The sequence below is a fragment of the Amblyomma maculatum genome, chromosome 1 (genome assembly GCF_055883805.1).
Source record: "Amblyomma maculatum isolate TAMU_Amacu chromosome 1, ASM5588380v1, whole genome shotgun sequence".
NCBI lineage: Eukaryota > Metazoa > Arthropoda > Arachnida > Ixodida > Ixodidae > Amblyomma > Amblyomma maculatum.
In genome coordinates this window covers 337,372,751-337,392,374 of record NC_139344.1, presented here as the reverse complement: position 1 = coordinate 337,392,374, position 19,624 = coordinate 337,372,751, and the positions used below count along the sequence as shown (strand labels likewise).

At 45.1% G+C, this 19,624-nt stretch overlaps 1 protein-coding gene and 1 pseudogene across 2 annotated transcripts in view; one reads left to right on the top strand and one right to left on the bottom strand.

The window, feature by feature from the left end:
* LOC146207521 (uncharacterized) overlaps window positions 1–19,624 on the bottom strand; it is a 272,224-nt gene that overhangs the window by 56,858 nt on the left and 195,742 nt on the right. For both annotated transcript variants that reach the window (XM_084588224.1, XM_084588216.1), the window contains one exon: window positions 13,919–14,047. The gene's annotated coding sequence lies outside the window, so the exon portion shown is untranslated. The remainder of the gene's footprint in view (window positions 1–13,918; window positions 14,048–19,624) is intronic.
* Window positions 1,693–2,535, top strand: LOC146207522 (very long chain fatty acid elongase AAEL008004 pseudogene; annotated as a pseudogene).

Below are 19,624 nucleotides of genomic sequence, written 5' to 3'. Positions count from 1 at the left end.
CTAAACTAAACTAAACTAAACTAAACTAAACTAAACTAAACTAAACTAAACTAAAATAAACCTTATTCTTTCTGCTGATGAACCATCATTTGTGTTTTCTTTTTTGCCTGTCCTACTTTCTTCCTAACGATGGTGCCTGAACTTCGTTAATCATGCGGCAGATTATTTTCCCCCGCAGTCATGCCTACTTTGTCGTCATTCTCAAGAAACAAGAGCATCGCCAATATGATGAAATCTGCATAGATGTAGAAAAAGTAAGAACATGGGCTGGCTGTAGCCTCTACTGACAAAATAAAGCGCAATCAGCATCTTGAAGAACTCTATGCGTGCTCACTGCAAAGATGATTGAATAAGCCTCACATATTAACGAATGTGCGCAGTTGATTTACCAGGTACATGAATTCACGGCGCGTAGGCGTCGCCGTGCAGGCACGAAGTGTTCCGTGAGTACCGATATGAACCTGGCGCAGTGTTCAGTGCCACATTATAGTATTTATGATTTTTCAAAGTATGAAATATGACTCACCTCCTCCTGGGAATTCCTTCATCTCTAATACCGCAATGAGTAACGCTAAAGAACTATTTACGGCAAGGCAAACACACCATACTACACCGGCGACATTCAGAACAGTGCGGGTTTGGGGGGAGTTCAAAGCGCTATTTTTTCTCGCGAAAATTAGCTGAAGACATTAGGCAGCATTAACTACTGGAAATGCAATTTTTTTTTCCCCACAGACTAAATATGCCAAATAACAGCCTCTTAGCATGCGCGAAGGACTCGACACCAGAGATAGTCTCTGGGTTTCTCCTTTGAATTGTCTTTTATTTTGGTGTAAAGTACCATTTGTCTTTTTATTTTGTTTTTCTTGCTTGCGCTCCATTCGTTCTCCTTTCTTGTGTACGAGAACATCCCAGACAAATGGTGCTTTCCGCATTTTGCATATAAACACCCTATCTGGGAGACAAAACATACACAAAAAAAAAAGTGTGTATATGTGTGTGGGGGGAAGGGGGGGGGAGGGGGGTTGCACGATCCACGTGTGACAGAGCGGACACTGCTACATGGTGACGAAGGAAGTTCGCGTGGAACTACATTCTCCTCTCTCATACCGTCTGGAACGGACGAGCGTTCTTCGCGCAGCGCTTGTTTTCTTGGTTTTCCTGGAGAGGGCCTCGAAATACACGCACCATTAATGGCGAGGCGTGAAGTTACATTATGTGGCGACCACCTCAACTCTTTCGAAAGGGCTATTCGTTCTGTGATGTCACCCACATGCGCACGCTCGGGTTTCATTACACAAAAGGGGCTTATTTGCCAAAATTTCGTACCATTTTTCCACTCTCTGCTAGTCCCTCACTCTTCTCTCCTCCACAGTTTTCTTCCAAGAATCGCGCGGCAGGGGCTTATAAACGAGCAGGGACGAGCGTCTTCATGATTTACTCATCTTCATAGACTAGGAGGCTTTCGGTGTTCCTGCCGGAGTACAGGCTGAAGTGTAGGAAGACAGGCAGAACTTCGCAGGACTACGGCTTGTATGGTGACCCTGGGTAGGCCCAGATCTCAAGACTGACATCTTGTCTGCACCTTCTTATGGCCACGTCGTCCAAGTTAACCTGCAGCTGACCTGAGAGTGCGAGACGTCTTCCGATTTTAAAGCTAGTTGAATAGTAGTGTTTCCTGTCGAAGACGCCATGGTCTCGCCAGTACACTCAGTGACGTCACCCATAACGGATGTCTACAACTTCTTCTGGTCTTACCGGGACCCTCGCACCGAAGGATGGGGGTGCATTGCGGACGCCAAGTTCACTTTCCCGCTGCTCATCGGCTACGTTTACTTCGCCAAGTTCGCTGGTCCACGATGGATGAAGGACCGCAAGCCTTTCGACCTCAGGTGGGCCATTCTCACGTACAACGCTCTCACCGTGCTGGCCAACGTCTACTTCGCGCTTCGCTTCCTCTCGCTCACATACGTGGGCGGAAACTACAAGTTATTCTGTCAGGGAATCAACTACCACTCGCCCACCGAGAGGGACATGGCCATCTTGAGGCTCGGCTGGTGGTACAGCTTCGTCCGCATCGGCGACTTCATGGACACCGTGTTCTTTGTGCTGCGTAAGAAGAACGCTCAGATCACCTTCCTGCACGTCATCCACCACTTCCTAGTCGTGCTCAGCGGGTGGTTCTTCATAAACTTTGGTGGCGACGGACAGCCCATATTCGGTCTCTGCGTGAACGCCTTGATTCACGTCATCATGTACTCCTACTACTTCCTTGCCGCCTTGGGTCCTTCGTTGCAAAAGTACCTGTGGTGGAAGCGCTACCTCACCGAGTTGCAAATCGCTCAGTTCGTGGGCCTCATGTTGCACATGTCCATCACGCTCTTCTACGACTGCGGATATCCCAGGTTCCTGACGCTGATCGCGCTGCCTCAAGGCCTCTTGGGATTGGGACTCTTCATCAACTTCTACATCAAGAACTACAGGGCTCAAAGGAGAGCCCACGTAACCGCCCAAAAGCAAAAGAAACATGAATAACTGGCCGGTGGCATGCGTTAGCTTCGATGGACGACTGTGATAGTAAATTATGCCTTGGTAGAGAAAAAAACAGACTTCCAAAGTTATACGATGTGCATTGTTCTTGTGAGCTCGCGATCTCGAGAACACTGAGCATTGTTTCATCGCTCAAGGACACAACGGCGAGATATATGGCGTGGAGTACTTCGCTTCCGTTGACATGCATATATTATTCCCTGTACGTACATGGCATGGGTATGCGTGCAAAACAGCGCCCTCTTTGATTTGCTGTTCTTGGAACTTCAGCACCACACCAGCGACAGGGATAATTTGCTAGTTATTTTACATGTCGGCGCCGAAAGAGATGCTTACTTTGTTCTTATTGTTATGTGCTTCTATTTGGGGATCGAGCGTTGAAATGTTGGCTTGGACCGCCACAACGCCATCGATCTCATATTAGCGAATATACTTCAGCACGCGTTTTCGGCCTTGAACTTGAGGTTTGGTGAGACCGGAAGCTGAGAGGAACTCTTCTTAATGTTGACCTGAGTGTAACTCTGTTTGAAAGATACAGGAACAACGAATTCCTCGCTCATGTCGGGTGTATATAAGGTATCTGCCAATGCTGCCACCTTTAAGCTCTAGGAGAAAAAAAAGTGATTTCAGGAACACTTCTGTAGAATGTAGTAGAATGCCTTTGAGAGAAACTGGAAATGCATTACATGAACAGCTATTTGTCACCGCCAACGATCTCGCAAACGGTCTTACTTGATGTCAACCGTCTATTAAGTTCGGACAGATAAATGCAGATACGTTTATAGCGGCTTCCTTACTGCAAAACAGAGTAATAAAATTAAGTATGTTGTCACTTTTTATGCCTCCAAATATTTGTTTTCTTTCTGGTGACGCCTGTTGCAGTTGGGGCCTACGAATAAACTTGACGAGTGAAATTCGTGATCCACTCCTCCTTTGACGGTGCTCCAGTATATGAGATCAGGACTAGATAGATTCAAACATACTGACCAAATGTTGGCGGAGATCGCAAGGGGGCTTTAGAGGCTAACCGCCGGCGCTTTCTGTTTTTTTATGACCGCCTTTACCATTCATGCCAATCTTGAATACCTTCGCGGGCGCAGTCGTCTGTTTAACTGCCACGCTAAGTGTTTAAATCATGGACTCGGATAAAAATGCGTAAGTCCGTAGATATTTCTTCTCCTAAGAAGTGATGTCATGGCGTCTGAAATCCGCTACTGCAGTTTGGCTGCACGGAAAATTTCGACGAGATTTAAGCTCAAACGGTAAATGTGCGACTCTCAGTTGCGACTCTCAGGCGTTGAGTGACCGTTCTGGAAAACAAAAATACAGCGGTTGCAGGACAGCCTCATGCTGCTCCATTTCCTAGCTTTGCGACTGCGAGTCGCAAACCACGAACCAATCAGCTGCACAGCCGAAATAAACGGAAGTTAGTTTTACATCCGACTTCTCGTTGCTGGTGAACAGTCAAGATGGACAAATTCTCGTTCCGAATGAGACCAATTCGGGAGAGCAAATGTGAACATCGGTCGAGCTGGGCGGCTCCGTGGTCGCATTCGACAGCCAGTCGCGTGCCTTTCGCGATTTGCGACACATATCTGAATACGATGCAGCACCTTTAATGGCATTCGTCAATTAACCCTAGTTCGTATACATGCACTCTGCTAGTCGCTTAGTCTGTAATCCGTTAGGTTTTGTCTCTGTTATTCCACACATACAGCCTGTCCATATCTGCGCCATTAAGTGCCTAGAATTCGGACCGACAGACTGATAAAAGATCATGGCGACGATAATGCAATTCATACAGGAGAGTATGCGTTAATTAGCACTAGTGCTCGCCTAATAGGGCGGAGCAGCCGCTACCTAAGGGTTGACACCGTGGGAGCGGGTGGATGATCGCGCATTAATCACCGTGTGATACGCCCGTCACACGCTCCACTCTTCCTTACACGGCACCAGTACCTTCCCTCCATTTCCGGCTTCTTCAGACATAGGGCTTTTAATGCAAAATCACAGGACGTAGTTGGCACTGTGTAACGCAGGATTCAGCGATAGCTGCCGGTGATGGTGGTTAAATATGTTTTAATCGTCAATGTATTATCTGGCAGAGTGCGCGTGACTCCAGTTGTGACGTCACACGTACGTCACTGAACTGCAATGCGTGGTGCGTTGCCATGGCAAGTTGCGACGACACGATGCGTGACGCTACTGCATGCTGACCAATGAATGTGGCGCAATGTCACGATGCCAAAGAAAAGGGAGACGTGACTTCCTGACATCGCTGCAAAAGACACAGTCACATATTCGCGTTTTTTATGTGCCGAATCCGCACGGTCGTTTTTGAGGCAGTAAGTGATGATGAGGAGACGAGTATAGACGAGTGAAGTTATATGGGAAAGGTGCCGGGTCCAGTTGCTGGTAGTTTAAATGCCACTATAACTGTCAGCTCACTGATACAAGATGTGAGTGGGAATGTGCGCGCCACTGATAAGAGGGCTTGTGCCGTGAGCGGTTAAAAGCCGAAAGTGACGTGGGTAGTCACCGCTGTTTCGTCGGAGCCATCAACCCATAATCATGGGGTAATAAAAGTTGCCTGCTCGGGAACTTGTCTGCTCCTTGACACGACCATCCGACACAAAATAAAATTTAAAAAAAAAAAACGAAAAAAAAAACGGGGATAAATTGGGTATACGAGTATACAAGCTCCGCCGTTAAGGCTATGCCTCGACTAGAGTTAAACGCTTTCGTCCGCGCCTCCCGTTGCAGAACCACGTTTGCGTACATGCATGTTGCTACTCGCCTAATCACTAATCCTTTAATATGTGCCTCTATTATTACACGTATGTTGTTTAGCATATAATCATAAGTTACAATCATGTAAAACACCACCCGACACAGATATAAGGCCCCTCTTTATGCAAGCTCTACGAGCATGCTTGCGCGGCCAAGAGTAGCGTCCTTGGAGGCGGCGTTTAAAGTAAAATAATACAGCTCAGAGTGAGTGGGTAGCCACTTAAAGGTATGAAATCATTAGACTAAAGCATATAGTCTGCACTAATTCTATTAACCATTACTTAAAGCAGAGTTTTGCAGTTTTACAAGCTCTGAAGCAGTCCAAATAACTTGTTCTAATAAATCATGTGTCGCTCAGCCTCACTTGAACCACCTTCATTCGTTGTGTCCAGACGACCCAGCATGAAGCAGTTACTAATGCAGACGCATTACAAGCCACCCCTGATGATTTCATTTGGGTGGTTCTAAAGTCTCCTTGAAGCAAATGGTCCAAAAAAGAAAGACAGAAAGAAAAAATAAAACCGTCGGAGCAGTTCGAATACAGCAGAAGCAAAGTGAGCACTTTCTCTGACCCCTGTGTTATACAACTGCACCATCTCGTTTTTCTTTTTTTGCTGCATGATACTTATTACAATAAAACAAAGTCCTATATACAAAAATATTGAAGAAACTATTACCACACCAATGTAAATTCAACAGTGTACAGTAGTTTTATAAAGTACAACTACGCAACACCTACTAGAAAATAGGCAGTGTAGAACACATTACTCAGAGCGAGTGCCACTCCGGTTCAAACTCAGTTTGGGTATACAGTTCTTTTAGCTGAACAATCATAATTTTGAATTTGCCTTTGGCTGACTTGCAGTGGCTCTCCATCATGCGTGTTATCCAGAGACTGTGGAGGCCAATTAGAAAGAACATGTCTAACGAATCAACAAGAAAAGGCAGTGCGGTGAGGCATCGTATAGAGTACGATGTCAAATCAAGCCATTTTTCAACGTCCGCTGTAAGATATCCCAGAAGAGCACTGCATCTTAGCAATTAACGAAGCCCTGTTCAACTGCACCATTTCGGTAGCTGCTTTCCTCACATGCTGAGCTGTCATTCTCTCACGCTGCCCTTCGGAAGTCGCCGCCGTCGTGTCAGTTTTCAAAGTTGTACTGAAGACCATAATTAGGCGTTCTTCGTCCTAATGAAAGACTGAAGCCTACATTATGTGACTTGATATTCTTTTTTGATCAAGACACGATTGTTGTAGCAAATGTCAATTTCGTTTACTGTGCCAAATGATGTACATTTTAATGTAATATTGTGCTTCTTCTGCCAAAGGAAAAACAAAAAACAAACAGAGGCTGTGGGCTGGTCAAGCTGCCTGCAAGCAGCTTTTTTCTCACGTCTTCCCATCCAAATGTACGATGGCAGATAATAATAATAATAATAATAATAATAACGATAATAATAATAATAATAATAATAATAATAATAATAATAATAATAATAATAATAATAATAATAATAATAATAATAATAATAATAATAATAATAATAATAATAATAATAATAATAATAATAATAATAATAATAATAATAATAATAATTATTATTATTATTATTATTATTATTATTAAACGCACCGCTAAACATTGCAGGACGTGATCAATCAAAACTAAACCAAGGAAAATTAGTTAAAGAAGCGCTAAATAATGCTTCCGCATGTGTATCCGCGCTCAGTCCAGCTAAACCGTCGCTTTTTTTTTTTTTTTTTTTTTACGATTGTTGATGAATTTCGAGCATTCAAGCTTCTGAACGACTGAATAACTCTGAATTCCTTAACTTTCGGCATCAGACCTACGATATTATTGGAGTAATGTCTTCCAGTCTCTGCGTTTCCTTTTGGAAAACACCACTGGAACCGAGCTATACTATCAACACGCACTATAATTAAACAACAGGTTGTGAGGGTGAATGTTTTTGCTGGCTGTAAACTTGACTTTCCAAGTAATAAGCCTGCATGGAGAGGTGGGCAGTGAAAATAGTCAGGACTACTTCGTCGGTGTTTTCAAATTTAGCTGAAATTGCTCTTCGTTTTTTTTTTTTTTTTTTAATTCACAGTCTGCCTTTTGTCCTAGCGTAACTCTGAACCTGCGAAGGAAAGCAGTGCGCTCCGTCGCATTAGGTGCAGCAATACTACAGCACTTTAGGAGTAAGCACCTCGAAGACAAAACAAGAAAATTGTCTGCTCGAGCCGAGTACCGACGGCCAAGGCCGTCAGGCGACGGCAGCTCGCACGTAACTACGGCCTCTTCGACTGCGCTCACTGACAAGCGCTGTCTGCACCGGGTTTGTTTTGTTCATTTTCCTTGTCTGCTGCTCGGGCCGTCCACTGACCACCGGCGGCGCACATGTCGTAATCCCGGTGGCTTCTTTCAATGTTACTATTACGAAGACCCACTGTCAACTTGGTGTCACAGCCACTCGCTCGTAAGTTTCAAAGCAAGCAGCATGGTTGCCGCCAGAAAATTTCGTCCGCAATTTCGCTCTGCCCCTGTCTTCTAATCGCCCAAGCTTTGAGTTTCTTGGGGGAAACACCGCATGAACGGTACATAAAGGAAAGACGATAAATGGCGAAGACGACTCAGTGCAATCCCGGTTGCCCAGTCGAAAAAAACTACAGAACTGTGTCAAAAATACGACAAAATATCCTGTAGTTCTGTCGTAACCATCAAATTTTTCTGCAGTTCTGTAGTACTTCTCTGTAGTTCTGTAGTTTTTCTGTAGTATATTTCTGTTGTCTGTAGTTCTGAAGCACTTTTCTTTTGTAACATCAGACATTTCTGATGTTACTACAGAATGTTGTGTTGTCACAACAGGTTTCCCGTCAAAAACCGCACAGAAATTCTGTCGTAACATCAGAAACTTTTCTGTAGTTTTTTCCGACTGGATGTGTCCGCAAAGACATCCTTGTTTTCGGTACAAAGCGCGCAGAAGACAGAGTGAGTGACGGTCAGTTATAAACGGCAGGTGTTGCAAAGGGCACAGCTCGAATTGCCCCAAAATGTATTATTTGCAGCGCAGAGTACTCACGTCTACATGACGTGATCGATCTATCAGCTTCCTCTGTTATGTCACCTATTACAGACTCTAAAACATTCTGCACATCTAAAATGAATGGCGTGATAGTAAGTAATGACAGAAAAAGAAGGGACTGCTGCATTTAAAATAACTCACAAACAGCATTAGCATTCAGTCATCAGCCGTAGTTTTTTTGTTCTTCTTTCGGAAGTGTTGCTTTAACTTGGTTTATTGAGTTTGACGCTAAAAAGGCGACTCAGGTCATGGAGACGGCGCAGCAGAAGGCTCCAGAATTTTCGGCCACCTGGCGTTCTTTAACCTGTACTAATATCGTACAGTGCATGGACACCCTATTTCGGAGGTATGCGCATATCTTCTAGGTCGGGGTCGGTTTGTCAAGACAGAACGGACGTTGGGTCACGCGAAGAGCACATTTAGTAATTTTATTGAAGATGACGACATTGGTTGGCGTTTTCTTTCTCTTTTTTTTTTGTATGTTGCGTCACACCTTTGTAGCACTTAACATTAAATTAAACTTAAGTTTGTAGTGCCACGCCGAGAGAGTAAACTGAGTGCTAGTACCTTGAGCGATCTATTCCTTACTTATTTGTGTTTGTACCAAGTTCTGCATTCAACCATTAATCACGCGATCGACCTACAACTTTTATTGAGCTCGCTCTTCTGAGGAAAGTGGAATCGTGATATACACTCCAAGATAGGAAAGGGGTGATGGCCGTAAAGTTAGGACTCTAGGAAGTGCGCTGAAAGAAAGGGAGAGACACATCTGGTGCGCGAACCAGACTGTGCGCGCCGCATTGGCGGAACATTAGCAGAAAAACTGACAAAAAGTAGCAGTAAGCGGTTATTTATTAAAATAAGGAGAAACGGGCGTTTTGCGTATTATATTTTGAAAACTGTCTTGTTAGCTGATGCTTGTAGTTCTCTTTAGTTGTTCCGCAAACAAAGGCGATTAATAAACTTTCTAATGAAACTAACGTTTCAGCGCGCCATCATTTTCCTCTGTGATGTTATACAGTGGTTGTGACAGTGAAGTTAAGGACTGACACAACAGAATGACCATTCTGTGAAAAGTACGCCCGACCTCTATATGCCATTCACCTTCCGGCCCTTCAGAAATGTGTGTATATTATATACAACTTCACGTTATGCCTTTACGAGAGCCGAATGCTAATTAAGCCAAGCCTAACCATCAGACTAACACGAGTGATAATTGAGCGAATTGCCCTATAATCAGTTCAGTTCAGTCGTTCAGTCATGTCCGACTCTTCGTGACCCTATGGACCATGTCACGCCACGCTTTCCGGTCTCTCACTATCTTCCTAACATCACATAACTTCATCTGCAGTGCCTCGAGGATGCCGTCTAACCATCGCGTTCGCTGCCTACCCCTTCTCCGGCGACCGTCAACCTTTCCCAACATCAAATCTTTCTCCAGCGACTCCTCTCTTCTCATCAGATGACCAAAGTAGCTGAGTTTTAACTTTAGAATTTGACCCTCCAATGAGCAGTCAGGGTTTATGGTCGACAATATCGACTGATTTGATCTTCTGGCAGTCCAAGGAACTCTCAAGAGTCTTCGCCAGCACCACAATTCAAACGCGTCAATTCTTCGGCGGTCAGCCATTTTCACAGTCCAACTCTCGCATCCATACATCACAACTGGAAAGACAAAGCTAGCGAAATTGATGGCATTCCAGCTGAGTTGCTTCAAAACCTCAACCATGACGCTGTTAACATTCTGCATACATTATGCCAGAAGATTTGGACAACCCTGCAGTGGCCACAGGATTGGATGAGGTCAGTTTACATCCCCATTCCAAAGAAAGGCAGTGCCAAAGATTGTTCCAACTACCGCACGATCGCGCTTATTTCGCATGCTAGCAAGGTGATGTTGAAAATCCTCCAAGGAAGGCTGCAGCAGTATGTGGATCGGGAGCTTCCGGACGTGCAAGCTGGGTTTCGCAAGGGCAGAGGAACTAGAGACCAAACTGCCAACCTTCGCTGGATCATGTTTGTTCTTGGCAAGGCTGGCTAAGGCCCATTCAACTTCACTCTTCAGGATGCCCGGCTCGAGATCAGTAATCACAACCGTCTTATGTTGGGTTTGCACATTCGGGTCCTTCTTGTACAGTTCTGTGTATTCCTGCCACTTCTTCTTTATCTCTGAGGCTTCAGTGAGGTCCTTGCCTCGTTTGTCCTTTATCACGCCCAGCTTAGCACAGAAGCTTCCTTTGATATCTTTGATTGTCATATACAGAGCTCTTGTGTTACTTAATTGGCTGTTGTCCTCAACTGCTTGACACTGTATGTTCAGGAAGGCATTCTTATCTCTCCTTGCTATTTTCTGAAAATCCGCATTGAGAACCTTGTATCTTTCTCTTTCCCCCATACCTTTTGCCATCCTCCTTTCCTCAGCTATTTGCAAAGCCTCTTCAGATAACCAGTTTGCTTTCTTGCATTTCTTTTGCTTTGGAACTACTTTAGTAGCAACTTCTTGTATTATATCACGAACATCAGTCCACATCTCTTCGGGCTCTCTGTCTTCTAGATCTAATTCTTGAAATCGATTCCTCACTTCCACAGCATATTCTAATGGAATTTGATCCAGATCATACCTGAAAGGCCTTCTAGTTTTCTGCATTTTCCTCAATCGAAGCTTAATTTTGGCAACAAGAAGCTGATGATCGGTGCCACAATCGGCCCCAGGCCTTGTTTTTACTGCTTGTATAGCGCTTCTCCAACTCTGCCGGCAAAGAATATAATCGATCTGATTTCTGTACAGACCGTCCGGTGAAGTCCATGTGTACAGGCGCCTCTTGTGCTGTTGAAAATGAGTATTCGCTATGATCAGGTTGTTTTCTTGACAAAACTCTACTAGCCTCTGCCCAGCTTCATTTGGCTCGCCAAGACCGAATTTGCCTGTAATTCCGGATATTTCTTCACTCCCGACCTTAGCATTCCAGTCTCCTATGAGAAAAACGACGTCTGATGATGGGGTGCGGTCTAAAAGGCATTGTAGGTCCGCATAAAATCTCTCAACGTCAGCTTCTTCAGCAGTAGTGGTCGATGCATAGACTTGGATAACTGTTATGTTGAAAGGGTGACCTTGGATCCGAAGTGAAATCATTCGCTCGTTTTTGGGGTTGTACCCTAGCACTGCTTTGCCCATTCTTCTGTTTACTATGAGAGCGACCCCATTCCTTCTCTTGGATTCGTGCCCACAATAAAAGACATAATGGTCGCCGGAGTTAAATTCTCCCATTCCGGTCCACTTGAGCTCGCTGATACCCAAGATATCAATGTTCAATCTGTCCATTTCTCGCTTGACGACATCCAGTTTGCCTTGCGCCATAGATCTCACATTCCATGTTGCTATGTGATATATCTCCTTGCAACATCGGAATTTCCGGTCGCTTCCCGACACATCCACAACAGAGCGTCCTTTTGGCTTTAGCCCAGCCGCTTCATTCGTCCTGGAGCTACTAGGAATTGCCATTTGTTCATTCCCAGTAACATGTGGGACGCCTTCCAACCTGGGGGGCCCATCTTCCGGCGCCATATCATTAATGGTATTGTGACTGGCCATAGGATTTTCTTGGCAGGAAATACTGGAGTGGGTTGCCATTACCTTCTCCAGTGAATCACATTTTGTCAGAACTCTCTGCCGTGACCTGTCTATCTTGGGTGGCCCTACACAGCGGAGCTCACGACTTCATCGACTTTTGCAAGCCCCTCCGCCACGACAAGGCAGTGATCCATGAAGGGGTGCCGTATAATAGTCTTAGTAAATTTTCTTGTGCTACTTGCCACTGCCTCGATCCTAAATTATAAAATGCAGTGAGCACAAATACGACGCAACAGTTTCAGCCTCAACAAAAAACGAAGTACAGAAGCGTTATATGCAATGAGACTGGATAGAATAGTTTGAAGAGAATAACTGCACGATGAAGTTCAGTAAGTATAGGAACTACGGTATTGCACCGAAAGAGCCCCACTATGGTTTGGCGCGGAGGTTTCGCGGACACGCATGGACACAGAAAGAAGTCGTTCAACTGCATCAGTTCTATGTTTCTGCGTTCAAATCCGCAACACCATCTCATACTAATTACTATTCAAGACAAGCCGTAGACACGTCGGTGACACTGGTTAACGTATAAATGGGGCAAATAAGGAAATGTAAGAGCAAATCAATAACAAGAAATTATCGTCACGGTCTGTTCTCATTTGCATGACTGCGTCCCAAACCGATTACGGAATGTTTGGTTAATCTCATCTTACGAACTTGGTATACACTGCTGCTCCGATCTACAGTCTACTGTTGTTACCTTAGTTAAGATCTCAAATTGTTCTTAATAGATACCGTGTCACGGTATCAATTAAAAACAAGTAGCAGTAGAGGACAAGCTGTCGGGCTAGTTGGTTTTCCATAGTTATAGCAGCGCGTAGCCGTCTTCGTCCTTGTCCGGCTACGCGCTGCTATAACTAAGTAGCAGTAACAGGGGAAGGAACAAAGGACGGACAGATCTGAACATGAAGGAACTACTAGGACAGAATGTACTTGGTTCCAGCGTGAAGTTGATGGTCCATAGAGCGGGCCATGTTCTGATGTACAGTATTCATCCTTCGTGTTTATAATGCATGTGCAGCACACGTATTTACACTTCGACATAAGCCGTGCTATACGATCGCCGGCTTCTTTGTGTGCGAAAGATAACGAAAGAAAACTAGGGAGCCCCTACGTGACACGTAACAACGTTGCTCACTAACGATATTGGTGGGGAAGCCTTCAAGCCCTTCGTAATAATTACTGTGAAACCTCCGTTAACACAACTTCAGTGACTGCTGTGAGATCTCCTTCGAAATCACTTCGGTGTTCCCTCTGAAAACACCTTTAGGGAATAATGTGATAACTATCGAAGCACGCTGTCAGCAGGGCACTATGAATGGTGAGGGGGAGAAGTTAACGGGAAAAATTAAGGTACTGCACTGAGGAGAAAAACACTACGGTCGACATGGTCATTTTAGCTGGGTCCCTTTGAGCTCACCGAGGACGAGGACGAGCGTATAGAAAAAGAAAAAAAGCGCGGTAAGAAAATGGCGTTGATTCGCTTAGACTCCACACATGACAGAGTAGGCCGAAAAGAGGACACGTTTTCATAAGTAGAAACGCAATGAGAGACAGAAAGGGGGTAGACTGAGACGGAACAGAAAAAGGTAGTCGCTCCCTCACCACCTAGTAGCACGGGCAGAGCTAGAGAGAATAAGCTTTCTTCACGCAGCGAAATATGAGTAGTGTTATTTTCACGTCTTATATTATCATGAGCTGCCTACCGTCCGCGAGCTTGACACTTGCAGCAAGCTCCTCCAGGCTGTTGACGCACCTGGAACGCGATACGCGTCTTATACATAATGCCGCATGCCTTCACGTACGTAATATGACGAGGACGCCGACGACGAGCAGGGAAAAACAGGGCATTATACTTACGGCTGGCTTATTATTTTTTTCTTTTACTGCCGTCCGGGAGACCAAGCCTGGAAGCGGATGAAAGACGAGCGATCGAAGATCCTCCACCAAGCGTCGGGCGGCTCGCCGAACTCTACGCCGCACACTGGGCTGCGAGACAAAAGAGGAAAGACGTTGTGAGATATGTGACTCCCACGGAGAGTCCTTTGCTAGTACAGGATGTGAGCAAAGGGAAGAAACATGCGTCCCAAACTCGAGTACAAACGAGCACGGGAGCTTTGAGACGTGCGCCTTTTCGTTACCGTATCTTATCTATAAGATACAACAGTCTCCAGGTCTTTAAGAGGAGCATTATGGGTCTCCAAAACTGAAGCGGAATTAAACAATGTGGGAAGCGCTTTACCAAAGAAATCACTGTTATCATCTTAGACAGCTATAAAACATTTGTGGGAATAAATGAATGACCATACTGTGATCAGATATGGGGGAATATGATTTAGACGAAGGTTCCTACGAGGGTACGTCTAGTGGTCAACCTTAATTGAATTTCTAAGTGCCGCTTCGGGGGATCAGTTGTTGCAGTTATTTGCCTGTAGATTACAACAACCTCAACTTCAAGACGCCGATTGCAAAAAAGGCGAGTTAACAAAGTAGCCTGATAAAGTTCTGTTCGAATTAATATAGAGAATAAAAAGTGGTCAGAAAAGTGCAAATATGAAACGAGGCCGAGTCCAGCTATCGTTCGAGGCTAAGACGTGTTGCGCGAGAAGAGAAGAGCGAGCAATAAACTTGCCATTGTACATCTCTTCGGGGCTCCAGCCGGCTCTATGTGTTAGCAAAACATCTGCGAGAGAGCTAGCTCAAGAGTGTTTGTGTGTGTTGTGTCGCTACTGTGCTCTTATGCTTGGTAGACAGAGGGCAGGGAGACGGGATTCCTGTAGGCTTCCCCTCAACCCTTATTCGTTTTGCTGGCTGTTCTGCTATAATTATTACACAGGCTCAACATCTTCGCCACATGGAGTAGCAACACTTTGTACCAGGAACACTTACCCCTCAAAACTGTTTGAGTGCGTGACCCGTTGCAACAAACATTGTTTTTGAGACGGCACAAATTTTCAGCAATAAACGGAAAGTGTTGGGTGATACTCGGTAATTAATTATTGAAGTTTGATGTAATCCGGCGTCTGGAGGTTATGTGCAGAAATACAGCACTCAGACAAAAATGCCCCATGTAGTTGTGCGGCTCATTATCTATTCAACCACTCAAAGTGAGCATGAACGCTGTTTTTCAGCCAGTATCTCGCTTAGCAGAACGTCAAGTCTGCCGAACAAGGTCGGAAGCGAAGCTAGGGTTCCCGACTTTGACTTCACAAAGCAAAGTCTGGACCCCTTTGTAGGGCTACTGCGCCAGCTGAAAAAGCTTGTGACTTGGGAAACGCCAGCGCACAAACCTGCTTCGCTATTTGCATTTGAACACCGTACAAAATTAACAGGTTATGTACTTAGGTTCCAAAAGGAGAAGTGATATTAACGTATATATCCAGAGTACGAATAGGCTCGGCGGCCTCTTTTCATAAACATAAGTGCTTTGTTAAGTACCTTGTCGTTTTGTCATTTTTTGGACAAAAAGAAAAAAAAAAAAAAACCGTTAGAGGCATGCACATTTGAAGTTGTGTTACTTATCAATTATTTTAAAAAGAAAGACAGCGCAGAAAAACGCATACAAAAGCACAAAAGCACACACTAAAGGAATGAAATAATGCAGCTACGGTACTGCACCCAGCATAGTTCGATGTAGTGTTGTGACGTTAGATACCACTTTTTATTGACAGTAAGAGGGAAAGGTAAAAGTAGCTGCGACGCCACGACGCAGACGACCTTACGGTGACGTACGACTGCAGGACGCGCCGACGCGAAGAGAGCGATCCATCTGATCGTTTTCCACACACAGCCGGGCATGTTCATGCAGATCACGCGTTCCACTGCTCTCACGTGGCCAGTGAGGGCAGATAGCGGAGGTCATAACTACTTAGGTTACGACGGCATAGACGTTCTGAGATCAGTTATAAAAGCCGAAAGAAAAGATCCGTTTAGGTTGAAGAACGGAGCTAGAAAAATTTCGCGGGATGGTAGAATGCCAGAAGCCGGGCTTTGAAATCTCTTGGGGGAATATCTGCAACAGTCTAAATGTATTAGCTGGCGTGTGTTTCAGTCTCTCGAATGAAAATATGTTTTGTAGTGCTTTCTGAACTAGTCCACCATTCCAAGGCCATGTGGTATTATCAAACTGTTTTCACCTGAACTAAACATTATAGGACTGAAATTCATCTGCCAAACCCTAAACTTGTTGGGGCAAAGAAACAACCTTCATTTTAGAGTTGGGATAAATTTACTCTTTCAGGCAGCGCCTTCTGCTAGGTCAAACTGACATACCATTCATGAAACCCTTGAACCTGTGGGGCTGGCATTTATGCTAGAGTCTAGTTGGTCATGTAGGTGGCGCTTTTCTTGAGCTACTGTTATCACGGCTAGATCGCAACGCTTCAGGTAAATTAATACCGCACGACGTTGAAGTTTCCAAGCAATTCACTGCCATCAAATTACTGTGCAGGTAAACGTTAACATGGAAGCGCAATGCTAATCTTGATTATAAAGACGAGAAACATTTATTGAGGAAAGAATATGTTATACTATGTGCTCAGACTAGGCGCAGAATGTAGGCTTCAAAAACGAGCTCTAGAACCCAACGAGTATTAGTTCAGTTATGCTTTATCAGCTGATTGAAGAAATGCGTACAAAATGCCAAGCTCTAGCTCGCTCGGCCTTAGCGAAAAGAGTACGAAGCATTTCGTCGATTCATGAAGTCGGGACAGAGTGAGTGAGCTCGTAACTCGGCTCTAAGACAGCGCCTCTGGGCACCAGAATACACTTTGAAAAGAAATCGTCGTGATGCCGGAAGATTAGGTCCTAATTTAGACCTTCAGGACGCCGCTGTAGCAACCACTGAAGAGGCCCAGAAGGAAGGTGGGTACTTCGAGAGCTGTGACGTTAGCTGCGACGCCTGAAAATATATCTGAAGTCGAATATCGCTCTAGGGCTAAGTTTCTCCAACGAACGCATCGGCCTACGTTTACTGCTATACGCAATATCAATCGCCTACCGCTGCAATATCAGACTTTGTCTTTTTTTTTTTTTAACAGTGGCGCAACCCGCGCTCATGACGCTCACTTTTCGCCGGGCTGAACGAGGCTATTCAAATAGGCCGATGTTTATGCCGATTACTTTTTGCGGAAGGTGCACTGCGAAGCAACGTTGATATGCCTTCATTTCGGCACGCTCTTTGCGTTTTGTTCACTAATTATTCACTAATTATACGAAACGTCGTGCAGTACAGTGCATTCGTCATTGTTGTATGGTTGTATTTTGTGATGCAATAGTAGCGCAGACAGACATGGACAGAGGCAGGAAGACGAACATAGCGCCACTAGATCGCAATGATCGCTAATTAGCCCAACAAAGGGCTATTGTATCGTGTCATGTTGCGATGTGCTTGATTTTACAGACGCGCTGATGAATTACAACATCGCAATAGCACTCGCCCAAGTAGGTCGAATGGCTCCTTTAAGGAAATACCTGAACGCGAATTCGCCTTGCAACGGGACACGCAACTTGCAAGGGTGGAAAAGAACGGACTAGTTGGTAATTCATCTTGGAAATCAAACTAGCGCACTTCAAAACAAAGACACAGGAAGAGAACGACAACACAGCGCTGTGTTGTCGTTCTCTTCCTGTGTCTTTGTTTTGAAGTGCGCTAGTTTGATTTCCAAGGGACACGCAACGCAGGCGAGTGGAAGCTTCTCCCACGCTCACATTGACGCCATTGGTTGGAGGGCATTCATCGCTGTTGATTGTGTCTCACTTTATTAATCAGGCCTTTCAGGAGTAAGGCGAGCGTCTTTAAAGCTTTACATATATCCCAGTCGAAAAAAACTACAGAACTGTGTCAAAAATACGACAAAATATCCTGTAGTTCTGTCGTAACCATCAGATTTTTCTGTACTTCTGTAGTACTTTTCTGTAGTTCTGTAGTTTTCCTGTAGTATACTTCTGTTGTCTGTAGTCCTGTAGCACTTTTCTGTTGTAGCTACAGAAATTTCTGATGTTACTGCAGAGTGTTCTGTTGTCACAACAAGTTTCCCGTCAAAAACCACACAGAAATTCTGTCGTAACATCAGAAAATTTTCTGTAGTTTTTTTCCAACTGAGTAACTACATTGTTGCGAAAGTTGCGAACGAAGCTCCGACTCATTTTTTTTTTCTTCCCCAAGAAACGGTGAATTCACTGTCTAATTACTTTCAATACAATGCAGTTTAGGAAGCGATTACACTCTTTAGTTTCGCAAGGACGCAGGACCGTTCCATGTGCTCGTTCACTAAGATCGGTGCGCTGAAATATAAGCAAAAAAAGAAAAAAGAGCAACCGCCAAGCGGCACAACAGCTTTGCACTCTAAACGCGGCAGCAATAATTACACGCGGTCCAGATATAAGAACGGGCAAATCAGAATGGACGACACCGGCTCCGGGTACGAGAAGTATATAGACAACGCACGCAAAACAACGTGCACCCGACCACACTTCCGTCAGCTGCCGTTTGACCTTTGGCTCCAGCAATTTGGGCACTGCACCGGCAGCTAGGCCAGCCTGCCATCAGCTTTTCACATACCTTATCAATCCACCCGCTCTAGTGCGTTGTGGGCATGCGATGCATACATTGAGAGGGGAGGACCCGCGGCCTTCATTGACACCGCCATCGACCCACGCCCTTAACACCTCCTAGGAAGCCATTATCTGCGCGAAAATACTTACCTGGTGTTCGTTGCGCGTCGCAATACTCTCTCTATTGCACCACCGGGAAAAGTACACTAAGCGAAAAATTCGATCGATCGCCTACACGGGTACGTCACTGTCTCCGGCAAAATTCGTTATATGCGCTATACATGTTACTCCCGATAGCTCGAATCCGATTAGGAGCACGCTGATCCAGAGCCGCTAGAAATATGATTGGTGACTATAGCCATCGATTGGACCCCAGCAACACGCATCAAATTTACTGCCTCGGAGAGTACACAAAGCGTTCAGTGCGCATACCGTGACATATTGCGCACCATACTAGATTTTTGTCAACACTGTTCAAGAGGCTGCGGCTGACATCATAGATCGTCATCATATATAGGCCGGCACATATTTGCGTCCGCCATCGCATGCTTAGCGACTGGTGCCAAATTAACTCGCGTCCGGAGCAAACAAGACGTCCGCGTCGCGTAGAAGCCCCTGTAGGTCAACTCTCGAGGTTTTTTTTTTCCTCTGTGAAAGCCGACACGGCTGCAGCGGCGCGGCTTCCTGTCGAGTATATATTTGCCCAGTGAAGCCACACTGCGGGGTATTTGCGCAGAAAATGAATGTAGGCTGTGGGCGACTCGCATGGCCTTCAATGTGCGACCGCCTGTAGGCTGTTATCTTCTTCCCTCCCCCTGCTTAGGGAGCGCGAGTACACAACTTGTCCTCGGACCAGATTTCAGCTTACCACGAAATCAACGACGTATTTCAGCACACGTGTGCTGTCCGAGCTCTGTAAATATTGGGTCTCGGCAAATAGCTGCTTACGCTTTTTTTTTCCGCAGCTAAGAAGGATCCAAATGAATTTAGATCATGCTTAGATGTTTTCGA